At 37.1% G+C, this 14,569-nt stretch overlaps 1 protein-coding gene across 5 annotated transcripts in view; it reads left to right on the plus strand.

The window, feature by feature from the left end:
- Positions 1–4,911: 4,911 nt before the first annotated feature.
- Positions 4,912–14,569, plus strand: part of TMEM25 (transmembrane protein 25) — a 311,798-nt gene continuing 302,140 nt past the window's right edge. Inside the window, exon 1 of one of the 5 annotated variants that reach the window (XM_044080903.1) lies at positions 4,912–5,144. The gene's annotated coding sequence lies outside the window, so the exon portion shown is untranslated. Of the gene's footprint in view, positions 5,145–8,057; positions 8,204–14,569 lie in introns of those variants that run through there. The other 4 variants (XM_044080901.1, XM_044080899.1, XM_044080902.1 and 1 more) reach the window with 4 other exon arrangements.

Below are 14,569 nucleotides of genomic sequence, written 5' to 3' on the forward strand. Positions count from 1 at the left end.
ATAATTTCCACTACCCAGTCCTTAAATTGCTCTCATTTCAACAGATAGGTGGGAAATCACCAGTGTCTCATTTTTATTTCATTACCCTAAAATTGTATTTTAGTTATTATTGGAGTGTGATCTAAAATAATTATTGGATGCATATCAAAACTTTCAATTAAATGCACATGTTCCTATGAAATGTAACCTCTGGCCAGTGTAGTCCAGTTTTTGTAACTTGGAGAATAATATGTAAATTCACTCTGAACCCCTACTACTGAATTCATATCTTTCATGCCAAATATTTTCATAAATGTCTTCAAATATCTACCCTCCTTTGTTATATTTTCCCTTCTGGGCCCCCAGACATATGTTCCCTGCTGCAAATCAAATTCTAGTCCCCATCTACAAGTAATATTCCCTACTGAAGATCGATTATTTTTCCCAGAATTTTCTTTAGCTGCATTATTGCAGTTTTAACTGAAATATAAATACATACCAGTGTAATCCTCTTCCTTTGCCAGTAGTCCCTCAGTACTATATATCTACCATTATTGTCTTTTTATCCTCTTCTATCACTATTGGAGCTCTTCTTGCAATTAATGTAAGTACACTTCTTTTCCTTTGTCCCAGGTATTCCGCTGAATAAGTGTCTTGAAAACCTTTCTTTATCAAAGTCACATGTTCAGTTCTTTCCAAATGTGTCTCCTGTAGCATAGCTATTTGTACTAAACATTTTTTAATATAGTTCACTACTGTTTCTTTTTATATATATCTGTGAGACCATTAGCATTTAAAGATAATATCGAAACTCTCATTATGTTGAAAAGTTATTATTCCCACCTTTTATTTATAACATTTTTGTTAAGTATCTAGTTCCAGCTTTTGTGTTACATGCACACACTAATGTTTGGCAGGTTGACCTTTTATACAGTTGCTCTTGTTATATCCATGTGAGCATATGTCACAGCTTACAAAACTTTTTGTTTTATTAAAAGCCCTCAAACAAAAAATGAATACATCCCCAATACACCTCAGAAAACATGAACTTAATATTAACACACAAAACTATGTACATTTTCCCACTTAACTTTAGCCAGTATAATACAATCTCCTTTAATTCAAACACCTAAATACTTAATCTTATTATGTATCCATAAATATGTGTATTAATGAATCACTTTGGCCTTTGTTTTATCTTCATTTATTTTGGACAAAAAAGATTTTAGGATAACAATCCCTTTCTTACCGAGACATACTAGAAGCCCTACCCCTGTATTTTGTCTCTTATATACTCCTGCAAGAAGATGTATGCCTGGCATGTTGTGTCACCAAAGAACCAACCATAGTGGGTCTTCCATATCTTCACAGGACAAATTGTTACACAAACAGTTGAACCAAGGATATGAACCTGCACCACCATATAAATAAACATGTTGGGGAGATACAGTCATTACCCACTTGCTACCCCATCTTTAGAATAAATTACTTCTGCATGTTAAACAGAGTGATTCTAACCTCCTTCAAGACTGGCCTTCATGACTGGGTGGTTAACCACAAGTTTACCCCTGGCTTGATGTGTTTTTCCCTCCTGAAAGTGGCAGGGGTTACATGTTCTCTTCTGCCTGGTATATAGTGAATAATAATTTTCCAGGTACACTCTGCTGTCTTCAGTTTTTAATACTTTTCCTTTCTTCCACAGTTTTGGTAGGATCACCTATTTCTGCTGGTATGATTACATATTTACTAGTATAGGTCTTGGCTGCATAAATCTCAGGTTCTCTCTGCATGCTCTGTCTTCTAACTCTACTATTTGTCAAAGCAACTCTTCTTGAGAAGCCTCATACTCAGTCAGTATTTTCCTCATTTCACCTTCTGATTTTTGCACTTTTATCAGCTCATCCAAATATCTGTTTAAAGCTTCTTCCATTTTTTCTAGTCTTTTGTTATTTGAGTTGATGTACTCCTTCAGTGTTTTGTTTATTTCAATTAGCTATGAGAACATTTGAGTTATTTTTTCCTCTAGATTACTGGAAGTCATGTCTTGCAAGAAAGCTGGCGCTTGAATTGCTTTTTGCTGAACAGCTGCAAGATTCTTACTAGCCAATGTTTTCTCTTCACCTTTTGTGGTTTATTTTTCTTTCACATTCTCTAAATTTCTTCTTTGCTGGGATTTAGGGAGTGTATATACTAGCCAGTAAGTCAATTTTACCCAAAAATGACAATTTCACTGTCTTTCTTTTCTCAGTTTCTGTTTCCATACTGGAAGAACTGAAATTAAACTATTGATCATTGTATATACATCTTGGAAGTCCTTCCACTGTTGGGGGTGGTATTTGGCAAGGTGCACATGGTTTTCAGACTTATTCATTTATTTATTAGCATTTGTTGACTGAGGTGGTACAACAGGTAAGGAATAACCCTTTTTTAGCAGGGGCCTAGGTTAGAGCCATAGCGAACTAATTTAGCTCCTGTTGCAGTATCCGTCCCCTCAGCTACTCAAGTGAAAAAAAAAATACTTCAACTTACTCAGCAGCAATCGGCTTCCTTCATATAACAGACCCATGCCCCCTCAGCTCTTCAAGCAAAAAGAAAAAAAAATAATGAAGGAAGTGTACTGCATTTTTGATCATACTTCCTAACACATTTTGCCCAGGACACTGCTGCCTTTGCCCCATTCTTCCTGCTCTACTGGTCTGGCAAGAAAAGTTCCACAACTGATTTTAGAGTTTTACAAACATTCAGCACTTTTACAATAACATTTTACATTGATAATACAGTACACAATAATGCATATGATGGCAAACATGGTACATGAGATATGAACAGCATTGATTGACACAGATAAATATTCAGATTATCAAAGTGGTAGTACTGGTGACAAAACACACACATTTCAGAACTAAAGACATAACTGATCAGTCATATAACAACTGGTAGTTACACTGGAGTGAAAATATTGGAAAGATGCAGAAACACAAGATACGTAGGAGCAAAGAGTAGTGGGATGGAGAGCTGTTACAGTTTACAGGTGATGGGGAGAGAGAGGCTGTAGTGAGCAGAAATGAGTGGGATATTAGTGCATAGTGATGTAAAGTTGTGTTGGACATGGTAGAAAAGGCATAAGTGAAAAACAATGCTGTGTGTAAGGAAAAACTTGAGTGTTACATGACTGAGAAAAGGAAAAGAATAGTGGGTAAGACGTATATACAGCTTGTATTTCCTATGGTTTTGCAGAACAACGCACAGGAGGGTGCAAAAAGCATGAAGAGGAACTCAGGAAAAATGGATGGATGGTTTGAAGCATAGAAGCTTAAATTCAATGCAAAGAAATATAAAAAGAAAAAAAATCGAATCAATAATGAAGAATGAAGAAAGGAATAGAATGAGGGTTGCCATATCTAAAAGTATGTTAGAATTGAGAGAAAGAACAGCAGAGAAGCTAGAAAACAAAAAAAAAAACTATTACCCCATTTTACTAATATGTAAAACCCCATCTGGAGTGCTGCATTAAATTTGGAGAAATGATCACTGTAAGAACCACAAAATTGATATGATGGAGGATAACAAACATGGTACACATTTTACTCCAGAAGACATATAAACTGAAGAGCTTGATATATATTTCCTCAATAAAAGTAAGCTTGGCATTGGCAGATACTTTACCTTAAAGGAGCACACATCTAACTCTGAATAAGGATTCAGAAAAAGAAATTCATGAAAATAAGTTATCACAATTTCATGTTGCAAGGTGTATGGCTTAGCTGAACTACAAGAAATTAAGTCACTGAAAAGATGGTAGATGATTGACCTATCTTTCCAGCAGATATAGCAAAGTCAAATATAGTAAAAGAATTAAAAAGGGCAAAGAACACACTGTTGATAATGTAGGATCTGCAGATTATCCACCAGATAAGATAAATGGGTTCAGAGATACTTTTTTTGTATAAAAACCTTTGTTGCATGCTATGAACTGAGTGAGAATTCATGGACTCTTGTCTTGTGAGAAGTGCTTGATGAAACATAACCGTGTTTCAGCAAAGCTATGTAACTTCAAGTTTCTACTCTACAGCTGTACAGTTTTTCCCCCAGAAATACAGTGGACTTTAGCTGGTTCAGATAAGTAAAGATAAATGTGGCAGGCTCAGTCCTGTCATGATTTTTCTTATTATTTGCCAAGGTAATCTATTTTAGGAAATGAAAAGTATACAGATCAGAGGATATTGGGTGATAGAGCTAGGGAGTAGGCTGATTAACTAAGATCAGTTAATTAAATGGGAAAGGAAAATACTAAAACCCTCACCAAGCTGAAAATTAAGAACTGCATTGCTTCTTAGTGTTGTCATTTTAGGCATGAGCTGTAAGGTTGCAGAGCCATTAGAACAATATGTAGCTTTCCTAAGTTTTTTTTTTTTTGTTATTCCTACTCTCTTAAAAAATTATACATGATAATTATCCACTGTTTTCCCACTTTATCTTCATGGGCTAGTTTTGCCAGCTTCTCATTCTTATGATTAAGTTTTAGAGTTTCTGCATGATTGTTTAAGATTTAATTTATTGTCTAATATGATGTAAGTAGCGCCCCATCCCCACACACAAACACATATGCAGTACACTGGCTAAATGTTCCTCAGTCACGGTATTACCACCTCAGGCCATTCCTGAAAACAGGACTCAAGGACATATCAGCCTTCTGCAGGTTAACCTTTCCTACATTGTTAAAGTGCTCATTATAAACTTAACAGGTTCAAACCATTGAGAAAGGAATGCTCTTTTTTTTTAAGGGACTAGAGCCCTTAGATCATATAGTGAGATACTACCTTCTGTTATCTGTATGGCTAGACCGAATGCCTGTTGACCAGTGTCAGATGGATTTTGTTAACTTTTGCCTTAGCCATGAAAGAAAGGCTCTGTGCAATATGATTAGGGATTGATTGAGAATGTCTGGATGCAGACTTGCTCCACAGCCAGCATACTGCAGTCTGTTTGATCAGGCCTAAACAGCTGCATTGGGGAAAAATCTGAACTGCAGGTTCTTCTAGAGTGAACTGTGGTATTCCTAATAACTGGAAAAAAAGGATTGCTTAACCCTGTGCTTTACTGCCAAATAAATGGGGACAAGGAATGACCAGAATCAAGCTTTTCTAGATATTAACATCTTACAGGTGAGTGTTTGGTCTGAATCTGCTGCTATACAAACATGTCTCCAATACTCAGGATAATATTTTCAGTACTGCAGAAGGTAGCTAAGTTAATTATTCCTTGACACAATAGGTTTCATACACTGTATAAGCCCTGCAATGTGCAACCTAACAAAATAGTGCAGGGAGTGTGTGTTCAGCTGTAGATTTTTGTTAATAAATGACAGTTCACAGCTTCTTAAAGAAACTGTTTTGAAGACTGACACGATGTTTGCAAAGAAAATGTTAATTATTGTGCTTTTAAGACAGGACACAGAGTTTTGCTGGCACTCGGATGAACTGAAGGTTACCTCTGAGCATGTGCATCATGGGGACCAGTCCCCCTTATATCTGTACTTCTAGTGACTGATTACTTAATGAATCCCCTTGTATAACTTAATGTGGTATCTGAAATGGGGAACTTGATATTTAAAAATCTGCATGGGTACTCACTTTTTTGCAAATTTCAATACACCTTTTTAATAAGAAAATGTGTAGCTACCCTTGTAAGGGAAGCTACTAGAGTTTACAATATTTAAGTGTAACAGTATTTGTAGAATATAGATTGTTAAAAGTGTAGAGTGAGTGGGACAGCAGCAAAATACCTTCTGAAATTAGGAATACTATGCAGTCCCATAATGGTATGCCTAAGCTGTCCTGAAGGCTAAATATGTTTGGGGGTAAGGAAATTGTTGCCCATTATTTGTAGACCCTGTAATTTGTCAGTAATATTAGTTGTAAGGAGGTAATGAGTTTTCCATTCAGATAACTGATCAACCCAAGGCAGTGACTAGCAATAAAATATAGCGAGTTAGATCAGCTAGCTACAAACATATACACAAAGGAAACAGTGAATCAGATATCAGCTGTTACTACACAACTCTTATGACACGGGCTCTGTATGCATACAGACACTCTTCACTGGCTATGAATGTGGGTCTATGGCATTATGAAACTAGTTCCTGGGGTTGGAGACCAGCACTGAACATCAGCAAATAAAGTTGAAGATTCAAGCCACCGATTCCATTAACCCTTTCACTCCAGCAGAAATGTAAAAGAAAGAAAAGGAACTGCCTTGCAAAAAGGCAGTGAGTGTGTGAAAATCAAGTGGTGTTACATTGTTTCTTAGCTTGTGTGAACATGTGGGAATACTGCAGATTGTTTGCTTGCCGATGGCCTAATTTATTATAACATATTCTTGGACACCAGAAATGGTGGCACACAATTTTCAGTTGAAATTAAAGTACTACATTGCATTTCCATCTAAAGTACATGTATACCGAAGCATGTAGCATGTCACTACTCTTTTAGACTACATGAACTGTACAATGCCATAATGTTGCCAAATCTGAGAAGGTGCAATTGCAAAATAATATTTAAATATATAAAAATAGCTTCAATAGTATAAAGCCTAAATGGGAGCGAATGAGGCAATGATGACTGAGATGCAATTTTTTTTCATTTTTTAAACTGCTAGCCCCACTTGGGGACTCTGACTGAAAAAGTGCTTAAATGCTACACACAGCACAGAAATTTACCTACAGATAAGTCAGAATTCATGATTCTGGTTTTGATGCATTGCTGTGTTTGAGCATTTTGTCTTTGATTGGATGCCCTAGATACCCTGCGCTGTATATTCTGCCCTGGACTATCAGACGTTTGCCTGAAGTCCTCGAATGCTACATTACTCTGAAATATATGTTGACCATGGTCTCTTCAGTAGAAAATGCCCCTTTCCCCATAACATGTTTTTTTCTTCCAGACACCTATATTGAATTATCACTTGTGACATATATGTTATCTCAGAGTGGTTAATCTGAATGGATACATAAGAGGTGTGGGGGGATTTGATTCCATGGAAGATGTTTTATTTTGTTTAGTAAATTGGGATGCACCATTCTGGGTCAATTACAGTATGTGGTTTGAGAAAAGTATCTTTGGCATATGCCTTAGACCAATATTTCTTGGCCTGAAAGCTGTTGCATCTGTCCCTTGTGCACATACACAATAATGGCCTTGCATATCGGGACAAAGATACCTGTGTGAGTGCTGAGTCTATGAAGTAATAACCTACTTCTAATGAAATTGTAATAGCTATAGCAGAGTTAGCTAGAGTTGTATGCTATCCTCCAATCAACCTAACCTACGCAGAATTATTTATGTAAATCAATCACAACTAATCCAAATATTAAAACTGTATTTCGAAATCTTTCTCAAAGCACTCTGCAGGGTTACATGAAACTTGCAAATGTAAACTCCACAGGAATCTGAGAAGTAAGCATAAAAATAATTCCATATAGTGCGGCAGGAACTTTTTAATTTTTTGAATGCAGATACATTCTACTGGTTGTTTAATAATGTGCACAACGGGAATAACCCACTTCGGGATATGAGCTGGAACTGGTCATAACTTAATCAAGCTGCCTCAGTGCCTCTATTTTTGTTTAATCTAGAGGACGTGTTAATTGAAATCAAATTCATCAGACTTTCATCTTTAGGTGTTACCAAAGGGGTGAGCGGATAACTGATCGCGGGGATCTATATGTTTCATAAAAAATTATATTAATTAGAAAGTTGAGTAGCGCCAGAGCCTAGGTGGAGAGTAAAATGTGATAAACGTGTCGGAGATGTTGTACTGCTTTGGGTTTACCTGGATTTCTTGAAGACAATCCATGTCTTAATGACAGGAAATCTATATTCCTGCAAATTCACGAGGCAAAAATTGTCAGCAGTAAATTCTCATTATAAAACGCTCTCTGCTATTGCTGGTTGTTATTGATTTATTATAGTGTTACAATAATTATGCCGTTTGTTTTTCCGCATTAAATGCTTGTTCCGGTTTATAATTCCAACAGAAAATGGAAAACAAATGTTGAGCAGATTAGTGATATATCAGCAGTCAGCACTGCTGTTTTATATTGCGTGGTCGTCCACTGCCTGGGATGTTTTACAGAGGCGATATTTGCCCTCGGTGGGTGCATGGGCCTGCGTTTTAGCGGGTAGTTCCAGGGTCGTCGCAAATTCTTTGGCACAAAGAGCTTTAGGTAAAATGGCAGTTTTCAAAATTATTAATGCGCGTAAACTAAGGCAAGAATCACCATTATCTATCACTTAAGTAGAACTATGAAAGTGCAGAATATACATCTGTGCTGTCGAGATTTTTGCATCAGTTAATGGTCTGAACCTAATTTTTTTTTAGCAAATCATTGAGGTCGAAGCCGTTAATGACACACTATCGAGTTTCATACTTCATGCCCATCAGAAAAATGCAAGCTAACGCCGAACATGTTGTTCTAGTAATAATCTATCCTCTATTTTGGACTTTGTCCGGAATGCTTGCGCGAACAGGCTGAGAACTGGGCCTCTCAATTGTACTTCGTTAAGAACATTCCTTGTTTTGAGTCCCGCTGTTCCTCATTCAAAGTGTTTCATGCTCTTTCGTTATGATTGTTTTTTTGCAGTTATGACCGTGGTGAATACTACTTAGTGATATAGAGTAGTATTAATTAATCAAAGCTTTCTAGCTGAACTTGTTTAGTAAATGTTCCATATTTTGCCATTTTCTCCATATTGTGAAAAGTAGCGTTTTTTACATTTTGGAGATTTTGAACGTTAAGACGCGGAAGGATAACAGTGAAAAAAATGAAGACACTATGGGCACTGTGTTATAAACCGTGTGAAGAGTTAGGGTATGTATGCCCCAGAATGTGGACAATTACTAATTATTGCTCTTGCAAACTTAGAAAGTTGATAGAATAACAGGTTTTGCATTAGTATGAATGTTTCTTAAGGATATGAAGTATGAAGCTCAAATATCTGCCTTTATTTTCTGACTTCAATCCTCAATGATTTGACAGAAAACCACAGCTGTATGAGAAACCGACAAAAATATTAGGCAAAAGTCTAAACATTCTACAAAATTCTGGACAGTTGAGAGGTATGGTTGGTGAACCCTGCGATAATGAAATCCAATGAGACTAAATGGGTTATAGAATTTAAAATGGATGGGAACCCTGCTACTGCTGATTTTTTGTTATTGTGTGCATTTCTACTGAAAGACAGATTAACCTCAACCACATATAATAACATTCAACATAAATTCCAAATAAGAAAAACATAAATGTTTTAATAAAAAAAGAATAGATGAAGCATAGTGGTGCTTTAGGTGTCAACACAACCGATTGGGAAATGAGAGAATTATATTGAGATGCCCAATGAAATTCCATGGTCTATAATTGTGATACCCTGAATCACAGAACTACAAGTGTGAATGTGGGATATTTTTATTTTTTTTATTTATTTTACATTTGTTGACCGGGCTAGTCTAACTGGACATATATCCGTTTACAGCAGAGGCCCGGGGAGAAAAGCTCCAGTACAGATAAAATCACAGTGATTTTTAAGAATAAAAAATTTTCTTCATAGAATTATACAAGGTACAAGAGAGAATAGTAATAACATTTAAATACTTGTAAGTCAAGTTCTACAAAAAAAATAAAAACAAATACTAAAGTTAAAATAGTAGAAGGCATACCTTAAGATTCAACTCTCAACGCTAGAATATATCTAAGTCCAGAAGCTATTGCCGGTGGCGTAGAGGGCTAAAGCTCTGACTACAGTTCAGGCTGTCTAAGTTTGATTAGTAGCTTGGGTGTCTGATATTCCTGGCAAGGGAGGATTGCCATGCCCATCCTGATTGGAGCAAGGCATATACTCCATAGGTCTACTTGGAGGAGGGCTGGAATGCAAGTGTGACGCATGGGGTAAGGGTAAGTTTCACCAAGGTGCTGATAGGTGGTAGCTTTCATAGTAGGTGTGCAAAGTGTGCATCTTGTGGGCAAGGCATTGTGAGTCTCCAAGATAGATTGCTCGTTTCCCATCCCAAGGGGTGGCTTTAGGCCATTTATATACTATCCGTGCATCTCAATGAAAATTTACACCAAGATTGTCATGTATACCCCTGCTCGATTTTTACTCATTTGATATGCACTTTTAAGTACATGAAAAGGGATGCAGAAACTTTTAAGTGATTCATCTTAAACGCATATGTTGGTAGACATCTTATGATTCTCATAATCGCTTTCCTAGTATTATTCCTCAGCAAGTGAGAGCATAAAGCAGAATTTTGGCTGTCTGGATGATGCCTACCTGGCAATTCTTGATGTGAATGTGGATGAAAGCTCCAGAGCTTGGAAAGAATGAACTTTGTGGGAAGTCTTGATGGCTGGCAACAATCACCTAGAAAAGATTTTATTTATACAATTTGTTAACTGGGATAAAGCGCTGATCCAATTGTCTAATTTCTGTCAGCCCAGATGTATGTGTACATTGTTTGTACTTCATAGTATTCCTCCCAGTTTAAGGCACAGCAGTCTTGCTTAATGATGGCAGCAAACTAGGAGGCCCTCAGATGGACATCTCAACATTGGAAATGTGAACATTGCAAGTGAAAATTAAAATCAAAAGTAACAGCAAAATGTTTACAATGGCATGCTGTTTCAAGATGGTTAATACAGGAATATTTTTATGTGAGCTATACATCCAGCCCAAGGGATGTGATATGTGGCCCGCTACAAGAGTCAGTGCTAGAGCTAGTATCTCTGCATGCATTTTATTTTTTGTTTAAAGATTTTTTTATTGATTTAAAATATGTACACTATATACAAAGAAAGGAAGGAATTCAGTGTTTCATATAGTGTTACATAATGTCAAAGGCACATTAAACATCAGAGTAATGTAATGTAGTTAACTAATCAGTTATCTTGTTATTTCAATAAAAACATTTCATGATCATCTCAGCAACTAGATGTCTTAATATTATTTACAGACCTTATTCTAATCATATCTTTTTCAGTTTTACATAAATTTGCTGTTAAATTTAAAAATTCTTTAAACATAGGAACTGAATTCCTTTTCCAATTTTTTTGTAATAACTTTCCTTGCTACTGCAAGCAGACTCCAAAACATTTTTTGTTGTTTTGCTTGTACTGACAGTGGAATTGGGACATTCATTAGTATTGTTAATCTAGCCAAAATACAATTATCTGACCATAGTCCTTTAAAGAAATTACTTATTTCTTCCCAATAAACATTTGGTTTCTCACAATCCACAAACATATGTGTCCAGTCAGCTTTCACTTCTGTATTGTATCTCCAGAAGATCGAAGAGGTTGTTTATGTATGTATTTTCTTCCTTTCTTCCTGTAAACCTACTAGGGATATGTGCCTTTTTTTCAGTTGCATCCAAGAAGCATTGTTTGATTAAGTAGTTTGTTAGTTACACACAGTAAAATAGGTAAGTGAAAAATTGAATGGACAAAGCTTATTAGCAGGTTGTATTCTTAATCCTCTGCAGTATACAGGCACTGCTAAGTTTTGCTTAGTCCCTAGTAATGGACTATATGTTAGCACTGACCTCTCTGGTGATTGTTTAGGTCTATGAGTGTTGCTGTTCTGTGTGATGAAGTGGGTAAAATAATTCATCAGGACAATGGCTCGACATAATATTAGGCAGAATCCAGACATATGGCCTTTAATGCTTGTAAAAACAGCAGGGTGCACTTTGGAATTAGAAACCAGCTGAAATGGTAGGATGAAAACATGGGAGAAGATGGACATAGGCATAGTAGTCAATGTGGTTCACAGCACCAATGCTGGATTATGAGCCTCATGGGCTTGAAGCTGAAAATTATACAAGACCTACTTCTTTGATGTAACAATAGAACAGAATTTCAGATAAGCTGGAAGAAGCAGCTACAGGACCTATTTCAAACATAGACTTGTTGCTGCAGCTTCATCAAACCCCACCTTGTTAATCCACTCCTGTGTATCACCTACTGCATCTGTTGGAAACCCTGGCTGAACACTTAGGAATAGAGAAGAGCTGATTACACTCATGCAGCTAACTCCATTGGCAAGATAAGTTGTGTGAGGGCATATTGTCTGTCACAGATCTAAGATGTGAAATATGTTATCTCGGATGTAAAAGTGGATTTAAACCTCACTATTCCAAAGTAGCTCAGTTTGCATAAAGAATGGCCCCAGTTTGTAATCCTAACCTAAGCATGACTGATTAGAACAATTTGACTAAATTAGATATCAGCTAGATATTACACCTGTGACGTCCCCCACTCTGGGCCAGTAGTCATGGAGCCTGAATCCTCACCACTGACACCAGTGAGGGACATTCACTAGAAACAAAATAGATACACACAGTATTTAAGATGCAGGTGTCTGCATCAAGCACAATTTCCCTTAAGAGCACAGAGGGAACACACTCGATCCGGGGTCTACATGTCTCTATCTCTCTCTGGAGACCCCCAGTAAGACTCCCCACTGGCACAGCTGTAGAGTTGAGTCCTCAGCTAAGTGTCCAAGGCAAGTCTTCCAACACCCTCTTTGTGAAACCAGTGCTCTGTGTCCCTGCTCCAAGTAGCTAACACACACACACTGTTTGAGATTTGATTTTCACACACACACACACACACACACACACACACACACACACACACACACCTGGGAAAGGCTGGCACAGATTTACTAGCTATGCCCCCTCTGCCCAGACTGTAAATTAGTTACTGCCACCAGACACTCCAAAGCCAGCTACTCTAAGGCTCTTACAAGGGTATCCAATTTTACTGAGTGAAATTAGTATTAATAGAAATGGTAGTGTTTTGACAAATGCAGTAAGGCTTTCAAGAGTGGTCACAGTGTCACCAAATAAACATAAGTACTCTCAAAGTTTGAAATATTCTCTAAAGGACCAGCCACAATGAAAAGTTTAAATATATTTAATAATAAATAATAGAAAACATGAAAATACTAAATACCTATTTACAATAAACATCAGAGTTTCACCCACAAGAAATATTAAACTAACACAGATGAATAGATTCACACAGATAAAGAAAAACAGTATTTAACTAATGTCATTATATGCTCCTGACTGATCTAAAAATTGCAATTCCCTGGTTACTTAATAAAGCAAGGCAAGCTGAAGTGGACGAGAGATCCATCTGTGTCAGGTTCCAAAAAAACAGATTGCTCTGAGACTTCTGTCTCATCTGGTATTAAAACATAATTTCAGTCCTGGATTACAGAATGATATCATACATCTGGTCATCTGACTTCTGGTTCCCATACTACCCCATTTTACTAGAAACTGAACCAGAATCTTGCACATATGTGTTACCATACACACATATAGATCTTCATAGGTTCATAGATAGGTACTAGGCTATCGGCCCTAGGGCCCATACAAGCCTAGCCAAAAAATGTACCCTGGCTTTCGCCACCCAAGAAATTTATTTTCCTGTGCCCCTGTCGAGCAGAGCCACAGAAGTGATCCCCGGGGTGAATTTCCCATTTCCCATTCAATCATCAAGATTTTTCTTGAAGAGTGCTAATGAGGAGCTCTGTTGCTGAGATATATTATAGCATCTGGAAGCCATAAAACCATTTCAACACTTTCACCCTTCCAGGGTAGCAATTAGCTCACTACTAAAGACAATACAAAAAGCTTCCTAGTACAGACTTTTTGTCTCTGGCTGCATTGAGAGCTGTGAGATACAATCTTTATGGTTTATACCAAGTAATTTAATTTCAAACTATTTTTCAAAGTTAGCTGGACTGAGATTAACCTGTTCTCTTCCAGTATCTTCTGTTACAATGTATTCATTTCAATAGTTATCGTACAGTTTGATATAAAGGTACATTTCTTTTTCTGTCCAGCAGGACTCACTTTTGGTACATTTTTTTTTAACACAAGCAACTTTTCAAATACATTTTTAACACAAGCACCTGTACAAATCAGTTTGATATACAAATGACATGCAATTTGTTACAAAACTCAAGCTAGCTATGCTGGCATATGTTACACATCCACTGCCCTACTTCTCCTGACATAGCTGGCAATACCTCACATCGTTTCAACACCTAAGGAAGGAGACTGCAGGTTTTAGAAATGGTTGGAAACGGGTACCAGGATGGCCTGATGTATGAAGGGAAAGACACAGGAAAACAAGCTGTAAGAAATTGGGCTTTCCTTCTTGAAGAATAGTAGAAGGAGGGGGTAAATCAGAAATATTGATGAACTGCAAAGGCATGCATGATACAAGAAGCCTCCCTCAGGGTGAAGTTCACCACCAAAGGGCATTGATCCTAATTATAAAGGAAAAGGGAGTGCATTTCAGATACTGCTATGATACCATTTTATCAATGTCATAGTGAGACTACCATAGGAGGCTGGTGAGGAAAACTCTTAAGGGAAAATTTAGCACGTGGTTGAGGGTGGGCTTGTCCAAAAGCATAATATTCATAGGTTGTTACTAGGCTAATGACCACTAAGGTCCTTACAAGCCTAGCCATGCACCTCAAACCATTTGGGTCCCTGAGTATCATGGGTATCTATA

Source organism: Protopterus annectens, chromosome 8.part0 (genome assembly GCF_019279795.1).
Source record: "Protopterus annectens isolate FY-2018-M chromosome 8.part0, PAN1.0, whole genome shotgun sequence".
NCBI lineage: Eukaryota > Metazoa > Chordata > Ceratodontiformes > Protopteridae > Protopterus > Protopterus annectens.